Raw genomic sequence first — 5240 nt, 5'->3', positions numbered from 1 at the left:
ATTACCTCTATGCTGTAGTCAATCTACTAGCCATTGTATCAGAGATGAGAACAACTAATCCTAGGACTTATGCTCAAACATAGTACAATTGGATGTCTGTCTCTCTGTCTCTCTCTGTCTCTGTCTCTCTCTCTCTCTCTCTCTCTCTCTCTCTCTCTCTCTCTCTCTCTCTTCCTCTCTCATCTTTAATGGATATTTAATTATATATGACATTTACAAGCTAAAATATGAAATTAACAAGGACAAGCAGCTTTTCAAATTCTCTTTTAAGTCTTCAGAATATTTAATTTTCATCTATCACCGACATTGCTATGTAACCTTTGTAATGAATTAAATTTTCCCATTTCCTCTTGAGAAAAAGGCTCACCTTTTTCAGTCTTACATTGGGTCCATTCTTCCTTACTAAGGAAATCAACATTTGGCTGAACCTGAAGTCTCAAATGCCTGAAGCAGAATGTCGTCTGGAGCTGCTCTCTTTTCCTTCCAGCAGTAGTACTTTGGTCTTTCCTGGGAAAAATTGTTTGTAGGGAAGGTGTCTAGTGGGTTATTCTTTCTCTACCTCTGTAAGCAGATCACTCAGCTCTCCTTCTCTGGGGCAGCATCCTGTCAGTTGCCCAATCTCTCTCACATCCACTGCATAACTTGACTCATGGTCAAATCTTCAAATGCCTTTGATTCTCTTTTTCAAATTCTTCTACTTTTACCTCTTTTTTTTCTCTACCATCTGCCATCTTGCTATGGAGCAGTTCGCCGGCATGGTACCTGCAACATTATTGTCTTTCTCTCTTCACTTTTTTAAAAGACAATACAAAATAGTAATAAAAATTTAGACGTGATACAGAATTTCACTAAACAAAATGAGTTCAATAGTAGTTGTTGCAATGCACAGTGTTGTCTTCAAATTAGTTTTTTATGTTACCAGGCATATGCATGTAAAATTGGGAAAAGAAAGAAGAAAAAATTGTAATTATGAAGATAGAAAAAGGAATAAAAAATGAAAAAAGAGCAAAAAAATTAAGCATTAATTTTCTTCTTTCCATAGACCAGAAGAAATTCACAGTAAAATTGTCCAAACCATCTTTCTTTATTTTTGCAGTGAATTTTGCTTCATGCTAAAATACATTTAAATAAAATTCTACTTACTATAAAGGAAGTATAAATAAAGGTATCCACTCACCACAAAAACTGCTGCTGCTGGAGAGCCTGGTTCCCACTACCAGAGTTTAACATGGAAAATATAGTTTTCTTATTTCTGTGGAATTCTCTCAAGCTTTTAGCATCTTACAAGAGTAAATAGTGGCACTAGTTTAAGTCTGTATAAAACATAAGTATCACAAGTGACACAAAAATATTGAACTACCACACAGACACTCCTGTACATCTTCAAAAACGACTGTGGGTAATAACCATAATGCATAATGCTCCAAAGAACCCCAGCAGGACTTCAGTGACAGGCATCATAGATGACATACATGAGAATTGCACTATGAAGTGCTGCAGCATGGTGCTATCTTGCAGAATAGCCATGCTCTGTGCCCTCCTGAGGAGGCTCCCAAAAGAACTCGTCCAGACTGTTGTTTCTTGGCTGATAAGACAGTCATCTTTCAAGTCTCTGATCATCTTCCTCAGCGCTTTTTGGAAATACTTTTCTTGGTCTAGAACATTGCACAGACTTTCCTGGGTATCCTCCAACTTGCTGACCACATGATCTAAATTATGCTAAACCATCTTTCTTACATACATAGATATATAGCTCTACCTCACTCCCTCTCCTATCCTTCTCCTCATTTCAGTAATTTCTTCCTTTTAGGCAAATTCCTTCCCTTTTCTCAGTATCTATTGCACCCTTCAGATTTTATTTACTCTTTCAAGTTCTTACTCTAGGTAACAATATGATGTTTGCTCATGTGGGTCTGATTTATTTCACTTAAGAGTATGGTCCCTAGTTGTATTCATTTAAGGACAAAAGCCTCAAATTTGCCCTTTCTACAGCTGAATAATACTTCATTGTTTAAAAATATCACATTTTTAACCATTACTCAGTTGATGGCCATTTGAGTTGCTTCCAAGATTTAGGTATGACAAATTGCACTTCTATAAACATGGATGCACATAAATCACTGTGAATGATGTTTTCAGTTCTTCTGGAAAAAGATCCAGGAGGGGAATAGCTAAGAAATGCAAATTACAAAAACACTGAGATTCTATCTCACCCCAGAAAGAATGGTTGTCATCAAGAAGTCAACCAATAACAAATGCTAGAGGGGCTGTGCGGAGAAAGGAACTCTTATGCACTGTTGGTGGGAGTGTAGACTGGAAAAACCACTATGAAAATAAATGTGGAGATTCCTCTAAAAGCTAGGATTGGAGGTCCCATTCAACCCAGCATTATTGTCTCTTCATCATTAAAAGGAAGATAAGTTTCTCCAGTTTCAGCAAAAGTAGTCAGTTATTGTTTGTACGTATTACAGACAGGATTAAGATTCACTTTCATAAAATTATGGACCTAATTGAATAGTATCTAATACATATTATGTTTTTGTAAGTAAAAGCAAGAATTCTTTTGTGAAAAACCCTGTGACTGATACTATGTTTTTGTTTTGTTTTTACTATTGTTTCACTCTAAAAGTAAGCCAATTGTAATATAATGACATGGAGGAATGAAACTCCTAACCTGAAAGATACCTGGGAAGAGTTCCTGTTCCTTAAAACTGTAGAATGAATTTTAGGAACAATGCCAGTTAAGAGCATAATATACTTATCAGGGGAAAAATGTTTCTGTCTAACAGAGGGACAGAAGGGGACCTTGGTGACTTGCCAAGGAATCTGCCTTTTCTAGGGATTTTTATAGAGCAAAAACCATGATGTGAGGTGGGTCTAAGGTGGAAAGCATGGGGACTCACACAAGGGGTTGGATAAAACTATGGTCAACCAGTAAGACTGCAAGCACAATTGCTTGGGTAAAATTGACAAAATCTAGGACCAAGTGGAAATATGATTCACACAGCAAGCAGCCATGAATGCAGAATAGGGCTCTTACTATAGGGTTTTTGGTTAGTGACTCTTTTTTTTTCTGGCTCTTTTCAAAGTGATTTTTACCTATTCAGAATGTCAATCCCTTATGCCCATTCCTAGGGAAGTATGTGGCTGTATTTGTTCAGTCTGTTGTCTTGAGGTCTGACCCACAGCAGGAGTGCCACATCTCGGCTGCCTAAGTTAGATAGATACTTGATAAAAAATAAAAATAAAAAAAACTACTAAAAAGAAACCAAAATAACCAACTCCTTTCTCTGAAAACTGGTTTTTAATAAAAAATATTCTAGCAAACACAGTCCACTCTCATAACGTTTTTCTTTTTCTTTCACCTTAAACTTTGATATATGAGATTTATTTTGTAATTATGTGTGTGTGTGTGTGTGTGTGTGTGTGTGTTAAACCAAACTGTCTCTAGCTGATTCAGTTGTTGTCTCTGACTTAAAATGCCATCACTATTATTGCTGTATTTGGTGTGTATTTCATGTACTATGAATGATCACCACTTATGTTGGATGATGGTAACAAATTGAGCTAGTTATTTTAGGTTTGATAGTTTTAGTATTTGTTAAGCTGACACTGTGCCTCATTACACCTTCCTTATAATTTTCTTGGTTAGTCTACCATATTAATTTTTTCAGATAAATGTTTCATTGCAATTCAACCATCCACCCTGTCCTGCTGTTATTTTAATTAGATTTCAATTGAATTTATAGATCAACATAGAATTTTATGCCTTTACAATGGAAGGTCTCTTATTCAGAAGTATATTTTATTTTTTCATTTAATTTTTAATGTATCTCACTAAATCGTTTTATTTTTCCTTTCTTTCTGTTTTCTCTTGTCTCTCACTTTTAACATTGAAAAAAGTGGATGCAAACACAAATAAACATTATACACTTACTAGAAAGGTTATATTTAGTTCTTTGATTGCTTCTATGAATAGATAGGCACTGCACCATATATTTGAAAAAGAAATTTTATAAAACAAAGACTACATTGTAAATTTCTTAACAATAAGCTCTTATTTATTATAGAAATATAACATATGTATACATAATTAATACAGGGTCTACAGGATCTCACTACATAGATCCGACTCCTAGTGATTCTCCTTTTTTCAGCCTCCCAAGCACTGGAATTACAGGAGGGCACCACCATGCCCAGTGTCAATCACCATCTAAGCTCGACCCATGGGCAGGCACAGCACACCAGGGACCGAACCTGGTACCTGTGTCTGCATACACAGGTGCTTTAATCTGCTAAGCTCTATTGTAGAAGGATTTGGAAAATTCTCATGTATTTTTCTAACATGCAATAAAATAATCCAAATTTTCTTCTCCTGTGCCTATATTTTAAATAAACCTTTTAACTCTGTTTATTCAATTTGACTAATACCTCTGGTTTGATAAAATAATTTTGGCTACAATGGAAAATAGTAGTTCCATGTCATGCCAAAGGTGTTTGATATTCAGACAGACAGTGATGCTAAGCTCAACTGCCTCTGTTACAGGGTTATAGTATTACTGAGATTCTCTTCTGGATGTTTAACAACTAAAGTTTGAAGACCAAAAATTAGAGAAATAGAGGGGCTACAAGGATACTCAATATTTTGGCCCTAACATTTCAAAGTCAGTGAGGACTCAGGACATAAGAGAACTTCTGCTGTGACTTCCTATAACTCAGTGATGTCCCAAATTTTCTGTTCAAGAAGAGTATGGGGGCACAGAGGAAATTGATTGACAATGCATAGTGTGCCTAGGGAGAGTCACCTAGAGAGAAAATTTTCTCTCAGGCTTTCACAGAGAGCAAATTGGTCAAGCAATGACTGTGGCTCATCCGGATGGCTGACACTGAGCAAAGATCTACAAACTACTATACAGGGTTTCAGGGTAAATCCTGAGGGGATCTGACTGACCTTGTCAGATACAAAAGTTACATTTTTTATTATATAGGTCTTGCTTTTATTTGTTGTTAACCATCCCGCAGAAAAGTATAGCCACAAGGTATAAAAAGTCATGCCATATTAATATGCTGAACTGTAAAGGCTGAAGTCAACAACTTCTGACAATTGCCAGTTCTGCTGATAACCACTACTATTATGGACTATTGGACTATATTGTGTTATTTTGCTGAATTCAAGTACCTACAATCTTTAGACTGGCTTCAAGTATGCAAATGTCCTTTAAAGACTGTTTCATATTGTC

This window comes from Octodon degus, unplaced genomic scaffold, assembly GCF_000260255.1.
Source record: "Octodon degus isolate 3935 unplaced genomic scaffold, OctDeg1.0 scaffold00013, whole genome shotgun sequence".
In the NCBI taxonomy this organism is placed as follows: Eukaryota; Metazoa; Chordata; class Mammalia; order Rodentia; family Octodontidae; genus Octodon; species Octodon degus.
This window is presented reverse-complemented; position numbering follows the sequence as displayed.